The sequence below is a fragment of the Pan paniscus genome, chromosome 13 (genome assembly GCF_029289425.2).
Source record: "Pan paniscus chromosome 13, NHGRI_mPanPan1-v2.0_pri, whole genome shotgun sequence".
In the NCBI taxonomy this organism is placed as follows: domain Eukaryota; kingdom Metazoa; phylum Chordata; class Mammalia; order Primates; family Hominidae; genus Pan; species Pan paniscus.
In genome coordinates this window covers 84,240,226-84,253,804 of record NC_073262.2, presented here as the reverse complement: position 1 = coordinate 84,253,804, position 13,579 = coordinate 84,240,226, and the positions used below count along the sequence as shown (strand labels likewise).

The 13,579-nt window shown below is 37.3% G+C and overlaps 1 protein-coding gene across 4 annotated transcripts in view; it reads left to right on the top strand.

The window, feature by feature from the left end:
• Nucleotides 1–13,579, top strand: part of CERKL (ceramide kinase like) — a 121,585-nt gene that overhangs the window by 54,321 nt on the left and 53,685 nt on the right. The gene's annotated exons all lie outside the window — the stretch shown is intronic.

Genomic DNA, 13,579 nt, shown 5'->3' with positions numbered 1-13,579 from the left:
AATTGAGAATTACCTATTTCACAGTAGCTTTTTCTAAAGGTTAATTTCCAGAGAAAAGAGAACATGTTTATTAGGATATATCTCTTAATGAATTCAGTGTATCTGAAATTTCTAAATGACATTTTCATATTTTGCATACTAAATAAAATTCATAAGTACAAATATAATGCAATTTGGATTTCTAGAAGTTATCTAGTTAAAATATGATCTTAGGATTTTTTTTTTTGTCTTAGATTTATGAATCTTGCTTGTTTTTCTGTTAATTCATTTCTTCTTGTTTGCTGCATCAATCAGATCAGAGTAGAGGCAGCTTGTATAGTTGATGGCACAGTTTAGGGTTAGATGGCACAGGATAGAAATGGGTGCTAGACAAAGAGCAGTCACAGAGGCATGTTAGAAATTTCCAGTTCCAGCATCATTGATCAAGAAAACCATGAGGACCCAAGTTGATCAAAGGCAGCCAGCCAATAAAGCTATGCTCACGCGAGATGAGCTGAAGTGACATTACATTAAAATTGGAAGACCCTCTTACTAAGTGGCTCCATGCTTCCCTGCTAGCCCCTTTGGGACTTCCAAGAAGACTTGGTTATTTCAAGAAGACAAGAACCCACAGAGGCTGTAGTTTAGTTTATCTCTCTGGAAACATAGAGAATATGTATAATTAAATAAAAGCACTTTAATAGTGAATCCTTTACAGTGTTATTTGAAATTTATGTCAAGTGATTTAAAAAGTAAAAATAAAAATGAAAATTAATAATTTCAGTGGAAGTAAATTGATTAACATGACCAGGAATACATAAAACTTGCATGGTCTTGTCTATAAAATAAGGATATGTCATTTAATTAGGAGAGTCAAAGCTCTTTCTTGCGCTTAAGGTCTGAGGAACTCTTCTCCCATGGGGCTTATGAAGGGCTACACAGAGGCAACTTCCTCAATATATCTCAGCCATAAAACCAAGAGAAAGTAAGAAGCAGAGGACATCACAACAAAGCTCAATTCAGTAAAAGCAATTTTATAGGAGTAGAGGGACTTGTCAAAAACAAAAACAACAACAAAAAACAATGTCCAAATATTTATTCAGCTTAATGAGTGATGTTTTTGTTTGATCTAGGGTTAAAATCTAGACAAATTACAGAGATGAATAAACTACATATCCTTTAGTCTACCATCCTCTGAAAATGTTACTTTTTGAAACTTTGATTTTGATAAGAGCTGGAGGCACTCAGGGAGTCATTCTCTGGCATGGTCTTGGAGTACAGAGTGATTTTGCTGATTAAAAGCAAATAGATTGACTTTTAAAATCAACTCATACAAACAAACTGTTAAAATCCTCTAATGAGAGTGAAGAAACCTAACCAAGACTGACTGATACATTACTGCTCCATCTCTGCACCAAAGTGGACTCAGGGAGGCCTGTAGGAGATGCCAACTCCTTATCCTACTCCCCACAAAGACAGTTCTTGGCTATCTTCATCAGACACAAATGAATGGTTGAGGCTCCAAAGCTCTCTACCAATTCTTGTGTTACACTGGCACTTTTAAAAAATTTTATTTATTTTTTATTTATTTTTGAATGGAGTCTCACTCTGTTACCCTGGCTGGAGTGCAGTGGCGTGATCTTGGCTCACTGCACCCTTTGCCTCCCGGGTTTGAGCAATTCTCCCTGCCTCAGCCTCCCGAGTAGCTGGGATTACAGGCACCCGCCACTACGCCTGGCTAATTTTTGTATTAGTAGAGATAGGGTTTCGCCATGTTGGCCAGGCTGGTCTTGAACTCCTGAGCTCAGGTAATCTGCCCACCTTGGCCTCCCAAAGTGCTGGGATTACAGGTGTTAGCCACCAAACCTGGCTGGCACTTCTCTTAAAATTAATATCTCAAGAAGTTTTTTCTTTAAGAATCTTCTTTCAATTGCAGGTCCATGTAGTTCTGGTATTCATTAAAGTGCCTATCCCAGGGGTTTTGGTATGTTGTGTTTCAATTTTCATGTTTCAATTTTTTTGATTTATGCATTAATTTTGTTTTTTCAGAATTCAGGTGCAGATTGTTTAGTTTCCATGTATTTGTGTCGTTTTGAGAATTCCTCTTGTTCTTCATGTCTAATTTTATTTCATTATGACCTCAGAAGACACTTGCAATGATTTTGATTTTTTTTATCTTACTGAGATGTGACTTACGACTATGTGGTCAATTTTAGAGAATGTTCCATGTACAGATGTGAAAAATGTATATTTTGTGTTGTTGGGTGGAATATTCTGTAGATGTCTGTCAGGTCCATTTGGTCAAGAGTCTGATTTAAGTCCAGTGTATACCTTTGTTAGTTTTCTGCCATGGTGATCTGTCTGGTGCTGTGAGTGGGGTGTTGAAGTCCCCCACTATTATTGTATAGCTTTTTTTCCCCATAGGTCTAGTAGTATTTGTTTTATGAACCTGGGTGCTCCAACATTGAGTGCATATTTATTTAGGATAGTTAAATCTTCTGGTTGAATTGAACCCTTTATAATTATATAATGCCCTCCTTTGTCTCTTTTTGATGTTGTTGGTTTAATGTCTGTTTCTTCTCATACAAGTATAGCAACATCTGTTCTTTTTTAATTTTCTATTTGCATGCTAGATCTTTCTCCATCCCTTCACTTTGAGCCCATGGTTGTCATTACATGTGAGATGGGTCTCTTGAATTCAGCAGAAGGTTAGGTCATTTAAAAAATCTAATTTGCCACTTGATGTCCTTTAAGTGGAGCATTTAGGCCATTTATGTTCTAAGTTAATATTGATATTTGAGGTTTTGTTCCTATACATTTGATATTTGAGTATTGTTAGGTAGTTGCTTTCTAGTTTGAATTGTGTAATTGTTCTATAAGATCTCTGAGCTTTGTACTTTTGTGTGCTTATATGGTAGCAAGTATTGTTCTTTTGTTTCCATGTTTAGAACTCCTTGGAGTATTTCTTGTATGGCAGGTGTGGTGGTAACAAATTCCCTTAGTATTTGCTTGCCTGGGAAAGACTTTATTTCTCCTTCATTTATGAAGCTTAGTTTGGCAGATTATGAAATTCTTGGCTGGCATTTTTTTTTTTTTCTTTAAGGAGGCTAAAAGTAGGCCCCTGATCTCTTGTTGCTTGTAAGGTTTCTGCTGAGAAGTCCTCTATTAGTCTGATTGGATTTCCTTTATAGGTAATTTGGCCCTTTTCTCTAGATGCCTTTCATATTTTTTCTTTGGTGTCCTTGCATAGTCTGATGGACTATATTCCTTGGGGATGGTCATCTTGTATCTTGCAGGTGTTTTCTGAATTTCTTGTATCTGGATGTTAACCTCTCTGGCAAGATTAGGGAAATTTTCCTGAATTATTGCCTCAAATATGTTTTCCAAATTGCTTACTTCTTCCTCTTCTCCATCAAGAATGCCAGTAAGTCATAGGTTTGGTTGCTTTACATAATCCCATATTTATCAAAGGCTTTGTTCATTTTTCAGATTCTTTATGTTTGTCTAACTGGGTCAATTTGAAAAGGTGGTCTTCAAGCTCTGAAATCTTGTCTTCTGCTTGGTGTAGTCTGTTGTTAAAGCTTCCAAGTGTTGTTTTGTTTTGTTTTGAGATGGAGTCTCACTCTGTTGCCTAGGCTGGAGTGCAGTGGCATGATCTTGACTCACTGCAACCTCTGCCTCCTGGGTTCAAGCGATTCTCCTGCCTCACCTTCTGGAGTAGCTGGGATTACGGGTGAGTGCCACCACCCCCGACTAATTTTTGTATTTTTTAGTAGAGACAAGGTTTTGCCATGTTGGCTGAGCTGGTCTCGAACTCCTGAACTCAGGTGATTTACCCATCTTGGCCTCCCAAAGTGCTGTGATTACAGGTGTGAGCCACCATGCCTGGCCTGCTTCCAAGTGTATTTTGATGTTCCCTTTAGTGAATTTTTCAATTCCAAAAGTTCTATTTGGTTTTATCTTAATATGGCTATCTCATGTTTCATATCCTGCATTGTGTTTCTGGTTTATTTGAAATGGATTTTAAATTTCTCTTGGATCTCACTGAGTTTCTTGCAATACATATTTTGTTTTTTTAGTCTGTCATTTCAAAGTTTTCAACTTGGTTAGGATCCATTGCTATAGAGCTAGTGCAATTCTTTGGAGGTATGAAGACACTCTTTTTGTAGTGTTGGAGTTCTTGGGCGGATTCCTTCTTATCTGAGGGAGCTGTTGATTCTTATTTTTGAATTTCCTATTGGTTGGGCGGGGCTTAAACTTTTTTTTTTTTCCCTTGAGGGTATGACTATGGTGTATGTTGTGTGTGATCATTCGACTTTGTTTCTGGGTGCTTTCAGGGGGCCAAGGCTCTTTATGGATTCCTTGGGCATGGTAGCTTTCTTAGATGCTGCTTATTGTAGCAGTGTATTGGATTTGTGAGCTGACACTCTATCTCATGTGGGGCTGAGGGTGCAGAAGTCTCAGGAAGCTTATTTTGTGGAGTAGTGCTAAGCCTTTCTGGTAGTGGGCTTTTTATTTGATAGTACAGTTCAGGCTGCAATCCAGTAGGTGGCACTTAAAAAATAAGAACCAGCTTGCCCTCAGTTAGGCTGATGTCCAGTAGAAGCACCTGTCCTGACAGGGGAGTGACAGGAAGAGATTGTGTTGGTGTGTGCCGAGGCCTTTGGGGTCGCTGGTTGGGGGGAGATGGGGGGAGGTGCACTAGCTCCTCATGCAGGAATGTGATCTGCTTTTCTATCATACCCCATCAGAGGGCTCATGACCTTCAGTTCATAAAGATTTTTTCCTTGGGTTCCCAGCCATAGTCTGGCTGTAGGTTATGCATATGCCCCTCTGAAGGCAACCACCAAAATGGTCTTGGGGCAGAGCCTCTTCCCCCAGTCTAGGGCAGACAACTCCATGACTTGTATGTCCTCCATTGCTGGGACACTGCTGCTCTGTGTAGGGATGGGGAGTTGGGCCCCACCCTTTATGTAAGCCTAAGTGGCATTCTCACTTTCAGCAGGGGTGGAGCCATCTTGAAAACCATGAAAAACTCTTTCTTCGAGTACCTGTGCTGGCCCCCAGTGGGAAGAACCACTGCTGCGTCTTCAACAGTGTGTGGGGTGGGAGGGTATTGCCACAGATGACCCCCTCTCCATATCCGTTCCTTGACATGGTGTTGCCCCCTTTAGCGATTGGCACTGTGCCCACCTTTCCTTTGTCCCAAAGGGGTTTTGGCAAGTTGTGTCCCTCTCCCTTATAGGTGGCCTACACTGGGGGGGTTAGATCTTTAGAGGTTCCATAGCTCCCTGGGAACTTGCTGGCCCCCTGGGCTTTTCAAAGTCAGAACAGGTTATGAGGTATGTTTGCAGGGGATCTGGTGCTACAGAGACTCAAGGGTGGAGAATCCCTGGGCAGAGCAGAGGCCCACCACTGGTGCACAAGCAATATGGTGACCACCATCTCAGTTTGGGTCTGAGGGGAGTATGGGAACCCCTGCAGGAGCTGGCCACCCAGTTCTCTATCCCTGGGAAATTCCTAAATTACCACCAATAACATTGCCCTGGGTCACAAGGGTGGGGCCTTGAATTCTTTGGGGGTTGATCTCTGCCAGACTCTAGCTACTTTTCCTTTCTGCACCCCAGCTTCTTCCCATGGGCACTCCAAAAGGTCCTGGCTCTCTTTCCCCAGTTTTCCATTAGAAACTTGTCCATTTGACAGTAACTTTGATCTCCTTTCTAAGAAGAGCTGGCATCCAAGGTCTGTGGTCAGCTATGTTGGAAAAAAGAAGGAGAAAAAAACTAGTTTGTATTAAATTCTGAAAGACTAGTGGCACTGGTTAAGTCTTTAAAGGATTGTTAACAAAAGAAAATCTTTTTAAACCAAACTCCTAATTTTATCAGAATTGTAACTGAAAATATAAATGTATGAAAACATAGGCATTATGTAAAATTTGCTCAATAAAAGAATAGGAAAAACTACTATTTATCTTGGACTGATAGCATGTTAGTTTGAGATTTGAACCCTTTCTACTCTAGTAAGTAGTGGTGGGAAAAATTCATTGTAGGAGTCTGCAGACATAACAAACTATCATTAGACTGCCAGGACCTCCACATAATAAAGCAAGCAGAGAATGTCAAATAAGTATGTGAAAAATGATCAAAAATGAGAAATTGAAAATATAAATAGGGTGCTATTAAAAAAGGATAGCATTTATGTTATGACATATGTACACATGAATATCACTTTTTAGAATTTCATCCTTCTTAGGACTTATTCCTGAGTCCGAGGATTGAGAGGTTCTGATAAAATAAGTCTCAGTGGGTTCCAGGCATGGGCTTTCTTTAAAAGTCTCTCCAGGGATTCTAATGTGTTGCCAGGACCAAGTACCATGGATAGCCAAGATCTCATCAACGCAGTTTGATTGAATGAACTTATGTAGAACCCTGAATGCCACACTTAACCAAAGAAACCTTTCCAGGGATTAATTATAGGTGACAGAACATGCTATATTCTTATTAAATATTATTAAAAGTTAAGCAATACCCATTCCTGATTCATGTAAAATTCTCACTTATTTTCCAAGAGTTTTACTGTATGACTGGTTTATGGGATGCTTGGAAAAGGTTGACAGACATGGCAAAGGTTCCTGCAGTGTTTCTCTTTGTCCATCAACAGCCCTAGCTCATAACCTCTACCCTTTCAGCTAAAAGCAATGAGCTCTTCAGAAATGATTCATTCTATTTATACTTGGGATAAGTAACATCAGGCAGCCTTCCCTAGGGCTTCTCACGGGCCCTGGTGGCATTTTTATTCTAAGGGAGGGTTATATTTTTACATGTAATTGGTCATGATTATACTAAAAACAAGTAATTGGTGTCTTATACAAGAAAATTATATTTCTGCTTTAGTCATTGACAGAGTATCCTGAGAATAGGAGTTAAGAAGTATATTCATTGTCATCTTATTTCTGATATATTTCAAATTCTTTTGCTAGGAAGAAGCCCTTTTGACTATGCTTTGTGTAACAAAACTTCTTCGGAGAAACAATTTAGATAAACTTTGTCAGATCTTATGTGATTATATTCAAAATTCTAATTGAAGATTCTCTAAACATTTTCAGTAAAATGTTGAATTAAGTTTTCATGCTGTTAAATAAGTTAACATGTCTTCCTTTACTAAAGTCATTATTATAAAAATGTAAATCCTAATGATAATAGCTGATGTTTATTAAGCATTTAGTATGTACCATTTTTTGATAGCAACTTTTATGAATTATCTCATTAAATCTTCATAATAATAGCATCAAGAAGTACAAATATGTTTTCATGTAAGAAGGGAAATAAAATTATGAGTTTTGCTGTGAGGTTTGAAGAATGAAAACAATGCATGACTTAGAAAATAGTATAATTAAGTGAATTTTATTATCATTATCATCTCTTAGTTTATAAATGAAAAAACTAAGGCTTACATAATGTAAAAATCAGTTAACAAGGTTAAACAACCGGTAGATGGTAGAGGAGGAGCTGGGAATAAATCTGTACATGTCTGAATCTGGAGCAGGAACCCTTAACTGATGTGTCATTCTAGCAGGTCATCAGTTACTCTACAATACCTATTAAGTATACTTTATTTACTGTGTTTAGATTTATAGTAGATTTAGACTCTACTGTAAAAACAAGGACTTCAGACACCTGCTAGAAAGTATCCATATCATCTTGTTTGAAAGTTGTCCCGCTCTAGTGTTCTTTTCTAATCATGATGATTCAGAACTCCAAACTCTTGAAGCAGGGCAACCCGTAGGGTCAGCATTCATAATTTCTCAATACTTAAAAAAGTTTCCTCATGACTGTTGCTATTATTGAGATTTCTCAAATGTCTTGGCCTGAATTGGGTGTGCACTATGAAAAAAAAATGGCAGACATTTCTTTTTGTTAACTTAAAGGAATTTTAAAAACACATACAAACACACTGATTTGTGACAGATTACCAGGCTTTATGTTTAGCAGTGTTTCCTAAGCAAAACACAAATTCTGTAAATCTACAGAATTAGATAAAACATTGACTCAATCCTTAGATGAGAGTATAATGGATTATCACTTAATAACTTTCTGTCACTGAAAATAAATGATGTAAAAAGTAATAAAGTTCTACTCTCACAGTATGAATAAATAGGAAATACATAATATTTTAAATTAGGCAACAAATCATTAAGCCCCCAGCATTCATTAGACTATCATTAATGATAATAAAATTGTGTGGTATTTATACAGATATTATATGTAACTCCAGGAATTTTGTTATAATTGTGTATGAATATATTTGTTGTTTGAGGCAGGTAGATGGATATTTGCAGTGGCTATGTGCTGAAGCATTCTGGTAATAGTTTTCAAATCAACCATTTTTTTCTCCTTGTCGATCATCTTTAAAGCAAAAGCACCGTTTTTTACTATATTTTTTGAAAAAATACATTAGGTGTAAAATTATATATTTTGAAAAAGTTCACTTTCTGTTTTTACTAGTTTCACACCTTTGTTATTTTTTCAATGGAAGGAGCAGAGATAGGCAAAAGCGAAGCCTGTGTGTGTGGTCAGGTTCCTGGGCCCTTCATAGCATCTGATGCCAAGCTGTGTTCTCTTTTGTGTCAGTGCCTTCCCACTTGCTAATTATGTGACAGAGCTAGGGACTTCCCTCTGTCTAGAATGCCCCCCCATCTCTTGTTTGCCTAGTGAAATCTGGTTTGAAGTTCAAGGTCTGATACAAACCGGGTGATCCTCTGCAAAACTAACTGTACCTGAGCAAACCAGGCACTTACTCTTTTATATGTTCCTGGCACTGCTGATACTCTGATAGAAAACATCATCACTTAATGCTAACTGTGGGCTCACAAAGGGGATACTTTTACTGTAAGAAGACTGTAACTCTTCTTAGCACAGAGATTAGTAAGTACTTGAAACAGAGTTTCACATATAATAAGTGTTCAATAAATTTTATTTTTTATTTCTAACACTTGGCACAGTGCCTAGCTCAGTAAATGTTGGTGAAGTGAACTGAGTATACTCCTTATCTATTATGTGGTAGGCATTATTCTAGTTGCTTCTGTTATAAACCAACTCATTTAATCCTTATCACAGCACTTTTATTGTGGTCAATATTTTTTAATCCTCACAGATGGCTAAGGAATCAGCATTCTGAGAGATTGGTTGACTTGCTTTGGGTAAGGTGCTTATAAAGTGGTAGAACAAGATTCCTATCCAGGCCTTCTGATTCAAAAACACATTTTTTTTTAAAGTAGTGTTTTCTGGAAAGGCAGGGTATAACTGACTATGCTGTGTATTTGGGACTAAGTATATTATTGTCAAGTATATTAAAAATGTCGCAACACTGGAAAGGAGTCCATCAATGGGCTATGCAGGTTGAGGGATTTGTAGATGAGAAACTGATAAATTTGGTTAGCAAGGAAAGCCATCAAGCTGTGAACCCTTTATATTGGCAAAAGAGAGGGTCCTTTGAAATCTAAGGGAACAGAACTTTCCTGTTCTCCAAGTTTGGAGCAGAATAGGTAAGCTCCAGGCAGTCTAATGCCCAACTTTTACCGGTGGTGTTTTAGTTTTTTTTTTTTCCCAAAAGGAAAATGATGTAATTCTTTAAATACTTCTGAATTGTCTATCTTTTCAAAAATAAAAATTTTCATTTTGCAGTACATACAGAATCAAAAGACTTTCAAGTCCTAACTCCACAAATGTTTATTTTGAAGCTCTTTAAACTGTTTACCACGGATATTAGTAAATCTGTCAGAAATGAGGTGACTTACTTATCCTTGTCCCACCAGATATGTGGGAAGGATGATCACACAAGATAGCATGGATGGGTCCTCTATTTATCTCTTTTTACTTGAATGGAAAATACATCATTCAGATTAATCAATTAGTCATTGTGACTGATAGAATTTTTATATGGATAATCTGGGTTTGGTTCCTAGCTTTACCACTTACTTGGGGTCTTTATGTCTTCTATGGTCTCCTATCTGTAAAGGGAAGTTGATAATGCCAATCTAGCTAGGTTACTGAGATGCTTAAATATGTAATGTATGCAAAGCAGCAGGTAGTCAATAAAGGGTAACTCTTACTATTATTGTATAGCTCTCCAGGTATGTATTGAGCTTCTATAGAATCCATAGCCCCAAACTCTTTAGCCCTTTGAGACCAAGATTAAGCATTGTCTTTCCAGAGGAGAGGGTGAGAGAGATTGCCATTATACTAATAGAATTCATCATTATCACCGTCATCATCATCATCATGATTTCTTGGTGTGTCATGGAATGTATTGTGTTTCACATTACCAACAGATGTTAATTTTCACAACATCCCTGAGACAAGAAACTATGATTACATTTTACAGATAAGGTCATGCAGCTATAAAGTTGTGAAATTGGGATTCAAACTCAGGCAGTCTGTCCCCACAGTCCATGTTCTTAACCCACCATGCTCTCCTGACACTTGAAAAGTTAGGAGGCATACTCCATAGCCTGTAATGTTGCTGCAGAGAGAATCTAATTTTAAATCCAGTGAAGTACATTAGTTGCTGTCTTTGATATGCCATTCAGATTGTGCTATCCTTATGATGCCTACCTTGGTTGTATATGTAACTGGGCATCAAATATATAAATACTCAAAAAGTGATAGGTGCCAATAAAATATTTTATAGTTAATACTTATGTAATCTGTGTTCTCTGTTTGAGGGCTGGTTCTAAAATACTGCTCTATATTTGACTTCTGGTTAAAACAATAAACTTTGCTCATATTAATTATATAGTTGATACCATTCTCATGTTGCTAACATGTCTGTAAGTAACAGTTGAAATTGATCTGGCAATTTTAGAGCTGTCAGACCCAGGAGATGAGAGAAACATTTAAAATGTTTATAACATTAAATCAGCTGAGTCAAGAGAGAGAAAGAGAAAGATGATTCAGATTTCTTGTACTGGTGGATGTAAGTGCTTGGAACTGAAATAAAGGAGAAGGTGTAGGGAGGGAGAAAGATAAAGAAGTCTTCCCTTTATACAAGTTGAAATTGAGTTTCCTTTGAGATATAGAGCTGAAGACATTTTAAGAAACTTCTTAAAACTCTCTAATGTTTGGCACAACTCACTTTTCGGCACAACAGAATATTCTAGGTTTATCTCACACCTTCCTTGCCCCAGCCCAGGAATCAGCCATTTCTCTAAGAAACTCTGGTTCATTTTGGTGGGGAACAGTATTGGGAAACCAAGATCTGGGAGCTAAATATACTCCTAGTGGTTAGGAGGTCATAACTTGTAGACTCTTGCAGCTGACGGAGTTAGGACATATTTATTAGAAATCATGAGTTTATATTGATCTTGCTAGGATCTATCCAATCCTACAAGATTCTTCCCTGTGTCTCTCCTTTCTATTTGTGTATCCTTTCTTCCATATTAAGAACTGTGGCTCCCAACAACAAGGCATGTGCCCATTTGCCCAATCGTATGATGTATAAAAACTACTTTGAGAAAAGTGGCAGCCAAACCACTAAGAAAAATAAACTTGCTGAAATGAGTTCAAGATTTATTGGCAGCTCTTTTTTTGGCCCCTAGACTGAAAGTATATATTTCAAGTATTGTGTTCAAAAATTATTTGGGTTAGCTTTTTCCACCTTTCATAATAGTAATATTATTTACTTGAAATACAGTTGGCTTTGTTTCTATATTCAGTTTTTTTCTCTCTATCTTCATTAATTTCATTATATATATTTAATATGTAGGACATTAACATGTTTCCAAAAGAAGAAAACACTCCTTCCTGTATCATTTCCACCTCATCTCTCTTACCCCTTATAGGTAACCAATTGCACTGGTTTCTGGTTTATCTTACTTATATTCCTATTTGAAAAGTTACCTTATATATGTATGTTTTTTAAATTTTTATATTTTTTTTACACAGAAAGTAACATTCAGTATGTACTTTGCCACTTTCCTTTTAAACTTAACAGCGTATACTGGAAATCACTCCATATCATGTCACAGAGAGCTTCCTTATATTTTTTAATAGCTGAATAAGACTTCATTGTGTTGTCTGTACCATATTTTATTCACTTCCCCATGTGTGGACATTTTGACTGTTTCTAGTATCTGCAATTACTAATAATGCTGCAGTAAACTTTGTGCATATCGTACCTTGGTAAATTTCTAGACATTGATTTCTGGGTTAAAGGTTAAGCACATGTGTAGTTTTGTTAGATATTGATAAATTCCTTTCCATGGGGTTTATATCATTTTTAAAATATTTACCAGCAACGTATAACAGCGTCCATTACTTCAAAGCCTCACCAACAGATTGTATGTTTTAAGTACTTTTATGTTTTAGAATTTTTCCAATGCGATAGGTAAACAATGGTATATCAATATAGTTTTAATACATTAAAGTTCAGCATCTTTTCAAGTTCAGCTAGTCTCAGGGCTATTCTTAATATCTTGTGAATTATCTTCATATTATTTTCCCATATTCCATAATACTTTTGGTTTTTTTCCTCCTCAATTCTGACAAGTTCTTTATATTTCAGGAATATTAGCCATTTTATTTGATATGTTACAAATATTTTTCTCCCAATATATAACTTTTCTTTTATAATGATTTTTTTTTCATGCAAAGTTTTTAATTAAAACCTTTTATGGGCCCAGGTGCAGTGGCTCACACCTGTAATTCCAGCACTTTGGAAGGCTGAGGTGGGCAGATCATTTAAGGCCAGGAGTTCCAGACCAGCCTGACCAACACAGTGAAACCCTGTCTCTACTAAAAATAGAAGAAAATTAGCTGGGCTTGGTGGCACATGCTTGTAATCCCAGCTACTCAGGAGGCTGAGGCATGAGAATCACTTGAACCCAGCAGTTGGAGGTTGCAGTGAGTCAAGATCGTGCCACTGCACTCCAGAGTGGGCAACAGAGTGAGACTCTGTCTCAAAATTAAATAAATATATAAACAAAACCATTATGGGCCAGGTGCAGTGGCTCATTCCTGTAATCTCAGCACTCTGGGAGGTCAAGGTGGTTGAATCATTTGCGCCAAGGAACTGGACAGACCAGCCTGGGCAACATGGGAAAACCCTCTCTCTACCAAAAAAAAAAAAAAAAAATTAGCTGGGTGTGGTAGCATGCACCAGTAGTCCCAGTTACTCGGGCTGGTTACATGAGCCTGGGGAGGTCGAGGCTGCAGTGAGCAGTGATTGTGCCATTGCCCTCCAGCCTAGGCAACAGAGTGAGACCATTTCTCTAAATACATACATACATACATACCTTTTGTGGAGTTAAATTTACACACTTTTTCTTTATTGGCTCTGGCTTTTGCATTGTAGTAAGACTTTCTTTACACTCAACTTATGGATAAATTCACCCATGTTTTCTACTAGTACTTGCATAGTTGAATTTTAGATCTCTAGTCCATTTGGAGTTTATTTTTTGTATGGTAGAAGGTATTGATCCTATCTTTTGCCAAATAGTTGTTACCCAGTTGTCCCAAAACAAGTTATTGAGAAGTCCATCTTTGTCCCAGACTGGAACAAAATGAATTAAAGACCTAAATATAAAGATTTTTACTTGTGTATC